Here is an 18790-nt window from a genome sequence, read left to right as displayed (position 1 = left end):
TCGAAGAGGCTCTGGGACGTGGACCACAGCCAGCTTTTTGTGATTAATGAAGCTTAGATCTAGAAGATAAAATGCCAGAGAGTGTATTACCTGGGGTGAAATCAGTGGTGAAGAGAGGCTGGGGCAGCTCTGGGACCGTGTCCCTGTCCCCTCCTCGCTGCTGCTGTGAGCGCATCTGGCTCTGGGTACCGGGGAGCTCTGTGGGATTTGGGTAAATGATATTTCTTTTGAAATGGTGGTAGCTGAAGCATTAATGCAGCCAGGAGGAATGGGAAAGGCTTTCTGATGTACTGAATCATTTGTCTGTGATGAGTCTGCGACAGAGCAAACCCCAGCCTCTCCTCGAGGCTGTACCAAAGGAACCTGGCTCGCAGGCAGCCGCCTTGCCCCTAAACTGGGAATCACCGAGGTCAGGAGCTGACCGCCTGGATCTGTGCAGGGAGACAAAGGAGGAGAACTTCTGAAATCCTTTTGCCTTTCGATACAAAACCAAGTCCCCCACACTCCCCCTCACTGTCCCCAGTGCCTATTGCACCGACTTCATGCCCCCTGTTTTCATAGTTCTGGGGGCAGACTCAGACCTGAAGCTGTCTTTGCAGCTGCTGTCCTCTAAGTGCTAAAAAAAAAAAAAAGTGCTCAAAGCAGTAAGAAGCAGAGGTCGTACGGCCGAGTGCAGACATTTCCCTTCCCAGTTTGGCACTGAGCAAATGCATTTGGCCTCTCCTGTCCTTCAGCGGCTCCCAAGGGGGCTGGCCGCAGGTGTTTCACAGCTCTGCAAAAGCAGAACAAGAGCCATCCAGCCCGTGGGTGAGGTGTAACCGTGCATTCGGAAGGACGCTTCAAGGCAGCTGTATCCCAAACTTTGGAGGCGTTCGCTCTGCTGGGAGGCAGGGCGTGGGTGGCACCAGGGATTTCTAGACTCACGGCGTACCATTTCTGAGGAGATAGGAGCTCTGGATATTAAATAGCCTGCAAGGGAACAGGAACAGCTGCAAAATGTTTTTGTAGACCAAAGGTACAGCTCTGGCTGCGCTGAGTCTGAAAAGTCAACAAGTAGATTAAACAGAAGCGTTCAGCTCTTAGTGCTGAGATATCCAGCCTGGGGCTTGCCACAGAAATTGATTGTGAGAGACCATAATTGAAAGGCTATCTGATATTTCTAAATCTCACAAGATTTGGGAGCTGCAGATGGACACAGGCAGAGAGATGGTGTGTGTACGCTGTGTGTGTGTCCATCCTGCCACGAACACAGCCTTCCTTGTGAATATCCACAGATCCTCCTGTTCAATATAACAATAAAAATTAGTAATTGTTTCCATCCAAAGGAAAAAGGAAAAAAAATAAAAAAAGAAGAAAAAGGAGAAAAAAAAAAAAAAAAGAAAAAAAAAGAAAAAAGAAAAAAAGAGAAAAAAAGAAGAGAAGAAAAGAAAAAAAAAAGAATTTACTACTTGCAGCCAGCTGGGCAGGAGACCAGTGAGGGATGCACCACAATAACTGCAGAAAGAGTGGATCCACATACTGGACGTGTAAATATGATTGGAAATATCACTGCATAGCCATTCTTCAGGAAAAGGGCAGGGCAATAGTGAGTGCTCTCCTTTTTCATCTACTTGGAATAGAATTGCTCAAGGTGCCAACCATTATTTCTCAGAAACAATTTAACTTCTTTTTTCTTCGCTGGACATAAATGCGCCTGTTTTATTCTTTAGAAAAAAAATGAGGAAACAAACCTTCACTTATTCCCACAGTTCAACTTTGGTAAAACTATAGCTTAGAAAACTCTACATATTAATAGTGTGAATCACTTTAGTGAGGTACATTATGTTTTCAATTTCCATGATGCTTTTAGTGTAGGCAACTTATCAAGGACTACCGTTTAATCTGTTGTAGCAATCTTGAACATTAAAGCCAGGTTATTGCACAAAGGGATGTATTCCTTTCACTGGGGAGGTTAATATCACCCATCATTATATTTGACATTTGGGCCTGGCATATTATTTTTCCTGCCGTGTCTGAACGTAGCTACCCACTCCTCGCAGGAGCAGTGTTTGAAGTGGGTACATTTCAACCGGCTGCACACATCCACAAGTGTCATCCTAACAGCCTCATCACTGTAAATAAGAAAAGACAATTTAATGAACAAAATGGGGAGGGTGAATTCAGGAAATGAAATTTTCTCTAGTGGGTAAGCAAGCACAGGGAAAAAAAAAATCTCATTGCTGTGCATGCCTGCAAAAGAAACACCGGGAGGGGAGTGGGTGTCACGCTGCTCGCAGGAGCATCTCCAGAGCAGCGTGAAGGAGAGCATCCCTGAACTAATGCTATTGAAATGCAGCTGATGTACCTTCCCCCATTGCCTGCAGGGGTTAATTTCATAATATGGTTGCCAACAGGGCTCAGAGGTTGCCCTCGCTGAGAAGTGGGGCTGGGGCCAGGAGCTGATGTCTGACACCGAGCAGCACTTCACGTCCTTCAAAGCCAACGGGCTCCGGCTGGCTGGCACTGGAGAGCTGCTTGAATCCGAGCCTAAAAGGACTCTTCAGAGCTGAAGATGGGAAAATCCACTTTGAATCTCGGTGCTGGCCTGCTGAAGGTACTAATTCTCATTTAGGTAAAGTGCCCTTCATTCAACAGCCAAGGGACCCTGTCTCACGGACGCCAGTGACTCACCTGTGGCTCTACACGAACTCTTCTGCTTGGCTGTCAGGTCCCTTTTTGGATCCTCCTTGCTCCCTTTTGGCTTTGGCAAGTGCAGACTACTGAAGGCGAAGCTCTAGAAGCTGTTCTTGAGCACAAACAACTTGGGGACCTTGCTGCCAGAAGATGTCAGCAAGATATAGAGCTGAGCAAGACCTTAGCAAAACCAGGGCCTTTCTGCTTAAAATATCAGCTCTTTGGATTAGCGAACCGGTTGTGATGGGTGGAAGCCAGCAGGACCGTGATGTAACCTTTGCATATTAAAGAAAAAAATAAAAAATCGTCCTATTTCTGGCTTTGTTTGTTCAGCCTTAGAGCCTTAGTTATGTCTTAATGAGCTATGAAAGCAGGCCGGTGGACGGAAAAGGAAGAATAGGACATGAGGAGACAGCAGTTCAGGAGAACGAAAGAGTAAGTGGAATTAAATTACCACCAATTTCTGAGGCACAACAATGTACTAGTGGATTTCATGGGGGATTCAAACAACTAATCTTGAAAAAAATTCTCCTCCCCCGAAAGCCATGTCATCAAACATTATTTCCACAGTCCCTTCCTTTGATTTATTTTCAAAGCCAGACAATAATGCTCCCATAATCTCTTCTGCTTTCATTTTTTATCTGTTCCTAACACTGAGACGACAGTGGAGGAAAGACCCCAAACAGCAGCAGCAGCAGCTCTGTCCTTCATCTAGTGCAGTGCAGGCGATTTGAGACCAACGGGACTGGGCAGGACTGAAATATCGGGCTGAAGCAGCCAGAGAGAGGACGAATTCTCAGCTCCCAGCCTCTGAGCACTGCTTGGATAAGGAGACAAATACGCATGATCAAAGGCAGCTGCCCTTTGCCATCTGGCACAGCCCCGTGTTCCTCTGGGCAACAGAGGGACTCCTGCCAAGGAAGTGCTCCTTGCCTTGGACTAATCTGAACAAAGTACCCCTACAGAAGCTATTTGGAGTGACTGTAAAACTCACTGAACTCAACAGGGCTGGGACTTCGGCATGAAATTCTCTTAATGCTTAGGTCTTAGTGCTTAGATCTTAGAGATTCTCCTAGTGCTTGGTCTTAGGTATATTTTAATACAGTCACGGAGTCATAAAAAATGGGGTAGGGAGAAGGCACCAGGACGACACAGAAATCCACTTATTTTATATTTTATTTTATTTTATTTTATTTTATTATTTTATTTTATTTTATTTTATTTTATTTTATTTTATTTTATTTTATTTTATTTTATTTTATTTTTTTCTTCATAAAACATACCTTTGGGCTACCTGCTGGTTTTCAGTCCATCAGCCCAAATTTCTTAATTCCCATGCTCTGATTTGACCCATGGCACCTCTCTGCTCCAAAGGAGCTGCCAATGGAGGAGAGCAGCTCCAGCCAGTGCAAGCCCCTTGTGATATGCACCTCCAGGCTCCTGCCTTTCTTCTTGTCCCCACACAAATCTGCATCTGCCTTCAGACCCAACTCGCATGGGGATTGCTGTATTTTTTTATTTTAATGACTACAATTTCGTTTAACTTCGCCCCTGAAGAGTTCTGCAGTATTCGTCGGAGCTCCAAATACGAGTGCTCCTTGAATCTTTCCCCTAAGTGTTCCTATTGCTGTCAGGAAGGAATATTAGAAGAGTGTGTCCCTGACTTCCACCGCCTCATTTGGAGCCTGTGATTCATGTTTGATAGCATCCCGCTCCCATTACTGCCAGCTCTGCTTTCCCAGGGTTCACTCTGCAGCCTCGCACACGGCGTGCCGAACAATAAGTTTTTATGTCCCGTGGGTTTTTATCCATTATCCCCTCTCTGCCCCCTTTTTTTCAGTGCCTTGGATCCCCTGCCCTGCCCTTCACCACCCTGCTGACCTGGCAGAGCACGTGCTGGCTGGCCAGCAGGATGTTGCCAGCTGGACATGCAATGGATGAAATTTTTTGTTTCACTCCATTTGCTTCACTTGGGCCATTGTTTTCACTGAGCTTAAATGTGACACGCTTCCTTCCTTTCTTCTAGCCCTCCTTCCACACATAACTGAATGATTTTCATAAAATGGTAGTGAAGAGAACATGGGGAGGAGGCAGACCAAGCAACACATCTGCAAAAGCCTCATCTCCTTTGGAAACCAGGACAAAAATCTGGTTGCGAGGATGTTGAAAGCGCAGGGAGAGGATTCATCCGCAAGTGATGCCACAAATAGTTCCTCCTGGGCGATGCTTGTGAATGCCATTTGATTAGAGCTCGTCAGCATTGTGGGGTGGAACAGCTGGGCTTGTTAATGAAAAAGCCTTTCCTAGCAATGTGCAGCTATTTTGCAAGGCAGGATTAGTTGAGACAAAATAATGATTTGTGAAAAAATTAAAAAAAAAATAAAATTAAAGATTTCTATAATATTGCAACATCCAATTGTGTTATTAAGGAGAAAAAATGTCATTTTGAAGGGACTTTTCAGAAGGAAACCAGTTATTTATAGGTATACTTTGTAAAAAGAGGTCAGAGCAACTGTCTGGGTTGCAGAGAAGCTCATTAATCCTTTCTCTCTCCCTTCCCTGTGCTGGGGCAAGCAGCTGCTCTCGGGCTGTGCTCAGCAGGGACCTGCAGACCTGCACTGGCCATGGCCGAACGCTGCTTTTGGTCTCCTTGTTAAGGACAGTTCCCACAAGGAGTGAGCCCCCCAGCCCCAAAGGCAAGGCCACTTTCCTAATAGGTGCTAAAATCACCGTCTGGGTGATGAACGGCTTCATGTCAAACTTCTTGGGAGACCCTCAGATGATCCTGGCTCATTACTGCCTTGAGCCCCTCCTGGCTGCTGCCCTTAGAGCAATTTTTTGGATTTTTTTTTTTTTTTTAAATTATTATTATTATTATTTTCCAAGTGCTTTGGTGAGCTTTGACTCACGGGCCGAGCTCCTGAGCGGCTGCGCTCTGCCTGACTGCGCCTCTCGTATTCTGGGAAATGAGATAAACGCTGGCACAGGATTTGCATTGCTAATTAGCACACAGTAAATGAGCTGGCATCCCGTGCAACAGGCACTGACGACACACACTACGGACGCTGGCTGGTTTTGCACCGTGGTGCCTGCTGCAGCAGGGCAGGGATGGCTGGGACCACTTTTATTGAGCATCTCCCCTGCACGAAGCCTGGTATTGCCCCAGCTGGCACGGAGGGGACACGAAATGCAGCAGGACATCAGCACGAGTTAAGGCCAAAAGGTCTGGTTACACCACGAGGGAAGAGAGCAGTTCTGAAAATTCAATTAAAGCAAGGATTAGGAGGTGAAAACCAAGCCAGGAAAAGTGAGACAGATGGTTCTTACTAGGTAGGAGAATAGCACAATGATTTCTTGTTCTTGGAAAATTAACAAGAGCCTGTTTAATTGCCCTGGGAGAGCTGTGGGTGAGTGTGTGCCTGGGTGCTTGGATCTTCACGTTGGCTTTGCTTTATTTTCAGCTGTTCCAACCAGCATCACTTTGAGCTGCTTCTTGTACAAACAAGAGGGAAATCAACAATAAGTCCTTCACCGTGAAGTAGAGAAACATTATTCTTCTCTCAGGCTTGTTTATAAGTCACTATATGTTATGTCTGCAAAAGCAAACACCAGTCCACCTGTGTGACCACTAAATAATATTAAGCTCATATAAAATACAAGGCTTTCTCCATGGACACAAAGTACTTGCTGAGAAGCCCAAGGATACTGTGAATTAACCAAAGAAGTGAAGGACTGAACTTTTTTATTTATTTATTTTATTTCAATGTTTCTTTTTGGAAATCCTGCAGACCGAAGCCCTGTCACTCATTATTCAAGCCATCTGCTTCCTAGAGCTGATAACGAAGGGCAGGCTCCAGCCTCCAGTTCTGCTGGTTATCATTTTCTGGCTAATCTGAGCTGCTTTGCTTAGGAAAATAGGTGTAGCCACATGCAAGGCTGGTCAAGATGTGCTTTGCTCTGGCTGCCTGGGTACTGTGCCTGCATTTTTGCACACAGGTACGTGTGTGTGTGACTCTTCTTTTCCTCTGAGACCCTGTGCAGTCTGTAAGGCAACGGGGGCAGCTACGTCCCAACATCTGTCTGGGTGGTGATGCCTGCAGGCTCGAGCCCTGAGCTGTGCCATGCTTCATCCCCAAACTTCCCAAGAAAATTGAAGCCCAAAGATCTGCAGAGGGAGGATCGTTTGCTTGTTTGGGATTACAGGGTCAGAGGAGCTTTGGAGCTGTTCAGCCCTTTAAGGACACTGAAGCACTGTGCTTCTAGAAGCCAGGAGATGTTTCAGTCTCATCACGCTGGTTCAAGAACGTTATTTGTTGGCGATGACAGCTTTGTTTTACACGAGGGAGCATTATTGAATGCATCTGACAAATTCAGGCAGGAGAGCCCTCCGAGGCATTACACCCAGGAAGAAGGGCTGATGGGGCTTTTCTCCTCTTGTGCTCTTCCTAATCCCACCAAGACCTGGGAAAGAGACAACAAAACCTTGGCTGTATAGAGTGAAGTGACATGATTAGAGCACGCTGGAAGCGGTACCTCCTCGAAGGTCGATATTTGACTCGAGGTACTGCAGGGGCGGCATCGATCGTGCGGGGTTTTGGCTGTGATGCATTGGCACTTCACAGCGCCGGGCTCCCTCCATAGCTCAGGCTCCAAGCAGATGCTGGCAGGTGATTATAAATCCATGCTGAGATGGGAAAAACAATCTTTAGGGACAGCTTCAGAGCTGACACTGAGAATGTCGCAAATGTTCCGAAATAATTCAAAGTCTGTCAAAGTGGAGCTGTGCTTTCAGCTCAAGTTAAGCAACACGTGGGCTAACTTTGTGAGACTCTCTAGCACTGCTTGTGGATCGCAGATTCACATTTATTCTTTACATAGCTGCACTTTTCTTTATGCATTCATTGAGTGAATTATACAGGGCCGTTGACTACCTAACAAAAACGGGCAGAAAGATCTAACTAGGGATTCCCGGAGCAGATCCTGTTGCTCTCCTTGCACAGGGAAGGAGCCAAGGCCAGGACACTGCAGCCTTTTTGTTCCTGCCCTGCTCCGTGTCCTGGTTTGCTCGTCTTGGTTGGCAGCTTTGTGTCCTCCAGGCAGGGCGGGGATGCTCCTGCAGGAATGCTGTGCCCATGCTGGAGACAGAGCCAGTCACGGGTAGGAAGGAGCAGGGGATTTTTGCAGTTTTGGAGAAGTAATTCTTAAAAAAATAAATGCACATGTAGGATCTTGCATAACCCTCAAGCCCCTGTTTGCACGATCATAGTCCCAGGATAGTTTTGGATGAGGTTTCTGAACCAGGATGGCTTTGTCACAGGGAATTAGTCCTCAGCAGGGTGAGCTAAGTGGCTTAAACAACTCAGAGGGGCAAAATATTCCTGGTCCCAGGGAAGAGAAACAAACAAACAAACAAACAAAAAACAAACAAACAAAAAAAAAAAACACACAAAACAAACAAACAAACAAACAAATTGCTTTCAACCTCCTGTTGCTTTCAGGATCCTCTTCTGAGACATTTACCTTCCCAAAAAAGAAATAAGTTTATCTAAGTTTGTTTTGCAGCTTGTTTTCAGTATGTGAATGTTTTCATGAAAGGCAGAGGTAGTGCTGCAACAGTTCATGTCAAACTGCTATTTTCCTTAGAAAGGAAATAAAGAAGTAAGAAATCCTTGCTAAGGTACAAGCCAACTTCAGCTTGTTGTTCAGAGACTTTTAGAAAATGTTGTATCAATTAAAATAAATATTTTAAGCAGAATTTTCTCAAATTTTTGAAGTATTTTCAAACTAAGAAAAATTCATTTTAAAGAACAGCAGCAGTTTTGAATGGGGAGAAAACAGCAGTCAGTATACTCCCTGCTTCCCATGCTGCCTTCAGTAAGGGGGGAAGTGATGACGCGCCAGTAACACCTTTCTTCTTGCTGCTTGGAAAATTGCATTTTGCCAGACGTGCCACAGTGTGCATTGCATTGCAATGAGGGGGGCAGGCAGCTAGCCAGCTCTGCAGCTGGCTCAATAGCAGCACGCAATAAACCTTATAGTAGTAAAGGGATCAACATTTTCCACCTGTGCTTTTTACTTATTTAGCTTTGTGTTCATTTTATTAAGGAAACTAATTATTTGATTGCATAAAGTTTTGCAGAGAGAGCTTTCTTTGGAGAATTTGAGAATTTTATTAGAAATTTAGGGTTTATTTCTCTTGGCATGATCCCCCTTTCCTGCCATGCATGTACCAGTTCTCCCCAGTGCCTCACCATCAGCTTGTCAGGAAGAAGAGCTAGGTTATCATGTGAATATATATATTATTTTCTTACTCCAGTGTAAATCTGGACATTTCCTTTAGGAATAATGCCCTTTCTCCGTGTGCATGCATTACTTCTCTATTTCACATGCCTGTTTGCAGCACCACTAACAAGGGCTGAGATTTAGTTGAGTATTTCAGCCCAAGAGGTTGGAGCACAACAGCCTTTGTGCTGTCTGTGGCTGGTTTTTTTTTGGTTAGAGCTCATCAGGAGCTGCTGTCCTCCTCCTCCTCATTCACTCTCTCTTGCTCATCATGAAAAAGAGCAGTGTGTTCATTTCTGATGTTAATCTGTGGATACAAACCCCTGCCCGTCTCAGCACAGGGCGCTGCAATCAACTTTGTGGGTAATGAGGACATCTCACTGAAATGAAGAAGTGTCAGCTGCCTGAGCTGCCTGACTTGGGCAGGAGGAGAAATCAAAAGCAGTCGTTAAAAGGAAAAGAAACCTCATCCTGGCACATCTAACAGGGATGGCTGATCCACCCCTTGTGTCCAGCTGAGCCTGGGAGATGCAGAGGGGCTGCTGAGCCGAGGGATTGCAAGGGGTGAGTGATGGCAAACGAATCAGATGAGAGGACCTGTGGACCCTATGCTCTGATCCACCTGAAAATAATCCCTCCCGAGCATATGGCCTTGGTGAGAGCCCACAGCTGGGTGATGCCGGAGAGCCAGGCCCTGGACCGGGGCCTAGCAGCCAGCAGCAGGCCTGCTTCTGGTTTGCAGCAGCCAAAAATAAATGCAGCTTGCATTTTCCGGTTCAGTTCCTCCTTTGTTCAGAAGATGTCAGGAATATGTTAACATCACTTGGGCACCCAGACACAAATACAGCGCTTTGTTATTAATAATAGATTGGCAGGCAGACTCGAACAATCCTCAGGTGTCTTTTTACCAACCCCAGGCTGCCAGTCTGTACACGATCCTGCTAAGCCCTTCAGGTGAAGGAACATAAATGAGTCAGGTTTTAAATCTGAGTTTCTTTCTGTACTCAGCCTGCTGGAAGAACATCAGCTCTGGGATTGCTGCTGGGATCAGCTGAGGCCACAGGGGATGCTGAGGGATGGGGCAGGCCCCTGGGAAGGGGGGAGGTGAAGGGATGCTGCCTGAGTGCTCTGGTCTCACACAGAGGGGAAATTGGCCTCTGTGCTCACCGTGACACCAAGTTTATTCCTCCACATGTTTCCTCTTTTCTGTCCTTGCTCAGGATTCACTCAGCAGCCCCACAGGAGCAGTGCAGACCTTGGGGAGGACCCGGACCACCCTGAGCAGCTCATCCCCAGCAGAGCCCCTCTGTGCTCCAGCTGTGAGTCCCCCACCTCCTGACCATGCCCACCTGCACCAAAATACATTCCATTAGAGTTTTTTAACCACCTCGGTCCTCCAGCCAGAGATGGCACCTGCCTAATTTTAGGCCTGTGAGTCCCAGCACAGGTTATGAGAGGAAAATATTTATCATGGAGCGGTGCAAGTGCCTGCTCCACACACCCCAAGCACCAGCACATCTGCTTCTGCTCCAGCTTCGTTGGTGGTGTCAGGGTAAACACACAGACAGCTTTGGACTTGTGAGGAAAGGCTTTTAGCAGCGTGCATGGCCACGGCCAGCAGCTGCTAATTAAAGTGCAGAGAAGGACCGGTTGCTAGCAGAGTGCCAAGTGAAACACTTCTGTAGCAGGTTTTTTCCCTTTTCTTTTCTAAATACAGAAAAAAAAAGTAAGAGTGGGGTTCTTGAACCTCTTCATTTTAAGTTTGTGTGTTATTTGCTTAAAAGCCTGTCAAAATCAAGAGGAAAAAATAATAATTTCCATGTTCAGCTATATGATTTTTCCCTTTAAATTGAAGCATTGTTTTAAATGGTTTCAACCATCAAAGCTTATCTAGCAGAGATTTAAATTCAAAACAAATTTAAGAAAGATAAAGAACCATTTAGCTTGTTTACTTTTCAGTTGTCTTTGTGAGAGTCAGTGTGAATGAACGGGAAGGATACATTTGGGTATCAGTATTGGTAGAGAACAGAAGACACGAATTTGAGACTAAAAATCAACATGTGTTTGCGTAGGCCTGATATTTTGTTTTATAGGAATCCTCTATTCAAAATACTCAAGGGGGCCAAGATGTTACAAAAATAATGAAAAAGAGAGGAGTCCTGCACAAACCTAATCTTGCAGGTACCTTCTGTAAGAGTAGGCACCTAAAGGTCACAAGCAAGTGTCACTGTGCAAGAGTGGATGAAAAAGCTCATTTGGGATTTCATTTTGCAACAGTGGCTGGATTTCTTCTCAGTTGGAAGAAAGCATTTCACACAGCAATGAACCTTGCTCTTTTCTCACATGTCCAAAATGAGTTCATGAGTCTTCAATAAGGAGAACAGAGTGAATCACTAAGATATAATATTTGCTGATGAGTCTCCATCATGGAGCAGATTGCTGTGCTTTATCACAAGGAAACTCAACAGGAGGATGGGGCACAGCTTCCTCAGCCACAGCAGCCTGCAATGAGCACAGGAATCTGCAGCACAGAGCTGGGAAAAGAAAGTAAATCTGGTTCAGCTGCAAGTAATTAATGAATTAACACACTTTGCCATCCTCCTCCCCAGCCTACAAATAGCAAAGGTCAGGGAAGGAGCAGAGGTGGTTCTGAAAGGGCTGGAGGTGATGAAGGTAATGGTAATTATTTAACAAAAAGTTTGGCCAGGCCTTTTTTAAGTGAATAAAAACTGGGCTCTGAAGGAATAGAGATTTTTATTATTATTATTTTTCTATTTAGTAATATTTAAGCCATCAGTAAGCTCTCAAAAAGCCTGGGAGAGCAGGGAAGGTGCAGCTTCTTCCTCTTCTATGTGGTGGCAGGGTGTTATTGTGCAATCAGGTGGAGTTTTAAAGGGTTACTTGGTGTTAAAAGCTGAGAATCTGTAGGTTGTCTCTTTTTGCTGGGTGAAGAAATGCTTTCTGAGATGCAGCCATAAGTCCAGACAAAGCCATCTTGAGTTGGGTTAGGGAAGTTTACCTCTTCTTGCCTTGTCCTTTATCCTACATAAAGAAAATTAAATGGGGATCATTAATCCTAGTGATTAAATGTTGGAGTGTCCCCTTTTCTTCAGGGTTTCTCTGCAATTCAGTGTCTGATCAGCTAACCAAAGTGCTTTTGAAATAAGAAGGATTTGGGGTCTGTGTCCTGTTTGCACAACACTTGTTATAGGGCAGTGTGTTCAAATACCCTCTTGGCTTCGGTTCTGTTGATGCTGGCTAATGCTTGGTATCTTTCTGGGGCTGCCCAGATGTGAGAGAAGTAAGCTGGAAAAGTTTTTCACACAGAAAACAGAAGTTCCTAGAAAATCATTCACCATATTATTTTTCTTGCAGTGTAAAAGTATTTGATTCCTAAACTCTAATTTGATGGATGTGTGCATTGTTCCAGCAGTGAAAATGCTTAATTCTCTTAAATTCTCTCATTTCTCTAAACAATCCTCCTGTGTTTCATGCATTTTCTGAAAGCCTCCACTTCAGCAGCCTTTCCAAACAGCTCAGTGAATGTGTCAGAACCCCTTACAAGCCGTAAAGCAGGTGATGGAGATTACAAGGACAATTTCACCCATCACTGAAACATGCTTTGCTCAGGGAAGGAAAGCAGCATCCCTGTAGCCGTGCACCACCAGGACACCTCCAGCTGCATGGGATGCAGAACACTAATACAAATACAATTTGGGGGCTGAGAGAGATGCAAGCAAGGTGGGACAGGAGACAAATAAGTGGACTGGAAGCTGGCAAGGAGCCTGGGTACTATGGAGTCCCTAGGGAAGCTGGGCAACCCCATTTACTTACTACGGAAGCAACAGATAGATTTTGGGGGATAAATGAGGCACCTACACCCAAAAATTGGGCACCAGGTGGTGTGTGGCCAGCCAGGAAGCCTGGAGACACAGTTCCAAGGTTCCTTGCATTCAGACAGCAGATTTTAGCTCCCTCTGAGCTGAGCAGGGACCTGGAGGACCATCCTGCACAGGAGAAACTAATTAATCCACCAGGCTGAAATCCCTGCTGTAAAACACTTCTCCACCTTGGGCGTATTTCTTGCAGAGCCTTTGAGCAGCCTGAGGATGATGGAAACTGGGGAGCAAAATGAGGGGGTGGGGAAAAGAACAGTGTTTTCGTGGTGAAACTCAATGCAGATGCTGCATAGGAGTCAAGAGAGATAAAACAAGCAAACATTAGGTGCCATGGGAGGGAAGGGAGAAGTGAGCATTTTTCTAATCCCTGAATTTGACAGCTAGTTTATATGAAATAAGCTCCGAAGGCTCCTGCCTTCCCCAAGGTATTTTCTTTCTAAATAGATCTATAGATACACTAATTAGCCAAAGGAGAAGTACAGGAGTTAATCCCTAATCATGTAAATGTGTTGTTTCAATTAATTAATGCACGTGGCACTTGTGCTCTAGTGATAGGCACCCTAAGGAAAGGCAGACATGAATGAGAATAATCATATTTAACAGTCTGCTCCCATTTATTCCTCCAAACATGAGCGATGTCAGACCTTCCCATAATCTTTCTCCATAATTCATTGTTGCTCGGCAGTGCCGGGTTGTAAATTAGCCGGAATCACAGCCTGGAAATGATAGTTTTGCAAAACAACAACAACAAGAAGTGTTTACTTGATGGGTTGGCGAAGGGACACGAGCAAGGGAGAAGGGAAACACTGGGTCTGCATTGGCTCTCAGCCCTTGCCTGGGGGTCTCTGTCCACTGGGATGGGGACCAGCACCCTGGGGGTGGGTGCAGGCAGGGGGTGGGTGCCTGAGGTTTGGGTGCTGTGTAGGGCGATGGCTCGAGAAAGCAGAGAGACTGGGAAGAGGAAAACAAGTCACTGAAGAGTATTTGCAGCCATTAAAAAACTCTTCCCTTAATAAGGGCATCATTGACCTCCTTAACAGCTGCCCAAGCTGTGTTTGCAGCCTCGTGCAAGCACGGTAAAAGAAAGATTCAATTTCTCCTTTTTTTTTTCTTTTTTTTTTTTTTTTTTTTTAACTAAATGCCAGCATTTTAGCTCAGACAGTCGCTGCGAAGGATAATAAACAGGCCCTGTTTATATAAACCTGAGGGGACTGCAATGTCCTTTCCATGCCGTTTCTCAGAACTGGAAGCACCGCGGCACAATTAAAAGCTACTTTGTTAAGGAAAAGCACAAGAGGGGCATGGAGCAAGGCAGGAGGGGGCTGCTGGTGGTGTGGGGAGAGGTGCGTGGATGAGCCCTGCCCCATGGAAAGGGGCTCGTGGGCAACTTCTGCACCCTCAGCTCAAGCTGTTTCCTATCAGCAAGATAAAAATACCTACAAATGGTACAGCGGAGCATCTGTGCAGCAAGTAATTACCTTGTGGACTGGGCTAAGGCTGCTTTTATTAAAAGGCAGTGCGCTGTCAGGTTTGTCTGAGGACTCTTTGGAGGGCTGGGATGTTTGCTGAGGTTGTTCCTGCATGTTTTCTGAGACTGGCAGCAAACACACCTTTATTGCAGCCTGTCCCCTTGGGCTTTGGAGCCCCAAGGCAGGGGATGATGCTCAGGATGGAGGATGTACGTGTAGCACCGAGGTACAGGAGCAAGGCCCTTGAGGTGATGCCAGGGGAGCTGAGGTTTGTGGGCTTTCGAGGTACATTTGATTTTTTGGCTGCTGTATGTCTGGCTGTAACCATTTTGGGGAAACTTTGGAAATACGCTACTGGGGTGTTATCTTGGCTGGGAGCAAGCACACTTGGAGCTCTTTGAACCTGTGGACCACATCCCTCTATCGTAAAACCACAATTTGATTTTTGAACCTTTTTCCCTATCTTTCCTGGGGCACTTGCACTGTGTTTTCCCCCAGGCCCTTCTCCTTCTCTTAGAAAGCCACTGAACCAATCTCTTCACAAGTCAACCAATGTTTCTCAGCATTCCTGAGACTGATGAAGAGGAAGGGTTGGCAGTCCCACGAGCTCTGCCTGCAGCATCGTGGTGTAAACCCCAAACCCCTGCAGCCCACGTTGGCTCTGCTGCTGTGGCCACCTCTCTACCTACACAGCAGCAATGCTCACTGCAATTAGAAGTTGATTTTTTTTCCATTCAACAGGAAAAGAAAAAAAAAAACTGAGTTTTTTTTCTTCCCTCTGGTTGCTACGGTAACTATTTTGTCAGGCTGTTGGTTTGGGTGTTTGAATGAGGGAAGGTTTAATTTTGCTTCAGCAAATTAGCCCATTCCTTTGAGTGTGATTTTCTCCAGTGGAAAATTCCTGCTGCAGCTTCCCATCGCTTCAGAGCATCCGTTCTAAAGATTGCATCTCTCTGGTTTCCACTCGGAGCGTGAAATGTTTCCTTTGTCCCTTTACCTGATGGGCTGCAAAGCATTTCTCTCTTTTGAAGACCTCTCTAGGCTGGTACCCTGATGCTTATTTAAAACCACAGTCACTTCTGAAATGAGTCCATGATAAAAAAAAAAAAAAAAAAAAAGACTTAGGACATGGTGAAAGTGAGAGGATTGCATGGAGGCCTGCACTGAAGTCTGAAGATATCTATAAAAAATGATGTCTGCAGGAATTTGATGCTTTACCCAAACCCAAGTTGCCTCTGCTCAGCACCAGGTGGTCACTAACCTCGCTGATGGCATAGGACTGCAAAGGGTTTCTAGGTGCAATTGCTTTGTTGTAGCAGCTCTTCCTAAACTGATTGAGAACTACATCAAAGTAGCAGTTTTCTTTCTTTCCTTATTTTTCCTTTGCTTGTGGGTCCTCCTTTTGACTCTTCTTGGAATTTAGTAGTTCTGAAGTTCAGAAATGGTGTTAGTCTCCTGCTGAAGTGAGTTCACAGCCACTTCACATCCATTTGTTGAACTGGGCTGTAGTGGGGCAGCTCCAGAGAGGAAGAAATTCCTGAGCTGTTCAGGAATAGGCAAAGAATCTGAAAACCTGATGTTAAAAACACCGATGTGAAAACCCAGCAAAATCCCCCCATTCAGTTCTGGAAGTGCTTATAATTTATCACAACCATTCTTGCTCACTTAAGTGTCTGCATTTTCATTCCCAGTTTAAATCTCCCTTGAGTTTTAGACCGGCAAACCTCAGCAAAGACAAAAACCCGGTCCTCCTGTCCCTGTCCCCACCTCTCCCCCAGCTGCAGAGCCCCAGCATCGCTTCGTGCCGTCGATGAGCGAGAGCGCCCTGCCACCTTGTGGGGTGCCTCCGACACGTCCCGGCCTTGCTGCTGCGGAGAAATCCTACAGAAAGTTCCCAAAAAAACGTAACCGAATAGAAATCGTTGCTAAAACTCCTCACACGGCGGCTCTAGGATGCTGGGGATGGCCTGATGCTAAAAACCCTGCAATATCAGTGCAACCTCTTGGGATAAATATGATCTTAATGCCTGCAGTGCTCTTCCTTGATGTTTTTTTTTTTGGTATGTGCAGGTCTCTGAGGATGTGAGAGACATCAGTGCTTGACGTCTCGGGATGCTTGCTCATTTTTGGGAGGAAGGTGTTTGTTTGTACAGGGGGGTCCCTGTGTGCTGGCCTGGGGCTCACACTACCCATGGGCAGATCTGGCAGCTCCCTGTCTCTGTCTCCCACTGTTTCTGCTCAAAAAATCAGAGAGAGGTTCTGCTGTGAAATGGGATGAGGATGGCAGGGGGTGCTGCTGTGTCCCAGCGTGATCCTGCCCTGGGAATGCTGAAACATGAGTGGGAGATGATGGGGGACATGGACGTGGTCCTGTGAGTAAATCTGGGTGTGAGGATGGAAAGAGAGAGGATGGGGAGTCCCATGCTTGGAGCTTATAGTGGGGGGAAGGAGGGGGTGAGGAGGGATGCTCACTTGAGCAGCAGCTTCTGGGGGGGGCTGGAAGCCAGGTTTTACCCCCTTCTTGCAGCATGGCAGGAGCTGCTGTCCATGAGCAAGGTTTTGGTGGTGGGCTGCTGCAGCACTGCCTACAAGCACCAATTAGGATTAATGCTCAGATTGTCTTTTTGAGCCTTGAAAAGACAACGAAAGGGGAACGAACTAGTAGGGCTGCTGAGATCCACTAATTGGCACTTCCTTCCCTCACCCATATGCTCGCTTCCAGAGCCACAGCGCTGTGAGCACCGATGTAATTGAATTGTCAAGTGGCAGGAGCGATGTGGCCGTGCAAAGCTCAGCCCTTTTTTTTGGTGATTTGTCGTGTTTCCTTACACCAGTGTGCTTCTGGCTCCAAGCTGCCCAGATGTGGCAGGCTCTCCATCGCTGCTCACCCCAAGCATCAGTGCTGTGGTCCTGTGACGGACAGATGGATGCTCAGCCACCAGGAGGAGGACTTGAACTCCTCAGGCATGTGTAGTGAGTTTTATTTCGAGGTTCAGGTCACCGCTGTGCATTCTGATCCTGTGCTAAATCACTCACTGGGCCTGCTCTTCCCTTTGAAACTCTGAAATCTGCTGCTGGAAGATGGGGGGACCCTGGGCAGGGGGTGGAGACGCAGAGCAGGGATGTGCGGTAGCTCCGCGTGGTTTCCCTTCTGGCTTTGTGTACAAATACTTTTCTCCCAAGTTGTTTTGCTCTAAACATGTGCTCAAACAGTTGTCTTTAAAGGGTGTGTTTCTGAGAGCATTAAAGACAATTTTGCCTCAGAAATGCCATATTCAGGAAAGCAGGAGTGTTATTCCTTGAAGCCACCCCCAGCCTTGTAAACAAATTCTTAAAATTACAAATGCACCACCTAAATAAGGGCCTGAAAGACTTTAATTTTCAGTGAGTGTGCAACACGTGTCCCTTGGCAGGCTGATGGAGAGGGGTGAGCCGGAGCTCCCTGTGCACGCTGCTGTCACGGGGGCATCATCAGAAATGTCAAATTCCAGCAACCCCCACGCAGTCCCTCACGCCTTGAAGATTTCTTTATCCAACGTGGATTTTTTGGGGGGGGATCTGTCATGGAGATTTATGAATCTGATCTATTGGGCAACAGCCAAGTACTCTGTGGCAATTATTCCGAGATAAAACTTTTATTTTAGCAGCAGCCTGTCTGCTCCGGGAGTGACAGAGCTATTCTCCTGTTTCTTCAAGTTTGCCACCTGGGAAGTTTTCCAGCAATAAATAGTCATGAGCTGCTACTCTGGATGCATGTGGTTGGTTTCAGAGCTGTGTGACAGGTTAAAAACAAACAAAAATAACCTTTCGTCTCAAAGAACGTGTTTGTGATCTCTGCTACCTTGCACGCCTACGGGACTTGCTGGAGAATAAACTCCTCCAGGCTTGATTTTCCTTAAAAGAATACAGCTGCTAGCTTGGGAGGAAAGAAAGCTGCTCTGATTTTTTTTTTTGTTTAGGTGGTTGCTATTGTTTGCTGCTTTGGAAGGGGATGAGTCACCACCTGAAATCGCTGTGTTCTCAGAAAATGTTCCAATTGACTCAAAAGTCAACAAAATTAATTTCCAGCCAACTACAGACAATTTGCAGTATCAAATCTAATTTCTGACAGCACAGAATAAAATAACATATTTTTTTTCCCCCCATCTAACCAGAAAATTCCTTGTAATTCATGAAGGAAATAAAGCAAACAAGAGAGCTTGAGCTAACACCACCAAACTGTAGGATAAGCTGCAGGATTATCCTCTAGGTATTGATCTCGAGAAAAAGAGGAGCAGCTGCAGAATCCTCCCAGGGCAAAATAATTGTGTCTGAAAGCTTGTTTGCCAACTGATCTGTATCCAGAGCAAAGGAATTATTTTGCCCTTTTGGGAGGGGGGCTGGAATGTCAAACATGATAATTTAGTTTGCAGCACTTTGCGATGCTGGGAAAGCCTCGCAGCACGCTGAGCTCTGCCTACCTGTGCG

The 18790-nt window shown here is 45.9% G+C and overlaps 1 long non-coding RNA gene across 1 annotated transcript; it reads right to left on the bottom strand.

The window, feature by feature from the left end:
- Window positions 1-6676: 6676 nt before the first annotated feature.
- On the bottom strand, window positions 6677-9452 carry LOC137865441 (uncharacterized). The gene is made up of 2 exons (XR_011101897.1): window positions 9064-9452; window positions 6677-7134 (listed from the first exon to the last, which is right to left on the bottom strand). It is a non-coding gene; the product is annotated as an uncharacterized lncRNA (long non-coding RNA).
- Window positions 9453-18790: the final 9338 nt, after the last annotated feature.

This window comes from Anas acuta, chromosome 16 (assembly GCF_963932015.1).
Source record: "Anas acuta chromosome 16, bAnaAcu1.1, whole genome shotgun sequence".
NCBI classification, from domain to species: domain Eukaryota; kingdom Metazoa; phylum Chordata; class Aves; order Anseriformes; family Anatidae; genus Anas; species Anas acuta.
Note: the sequence above shows the minus strand (reverse complement) of the source record. Positions and strands in the feature narration are given on the sequence as shown.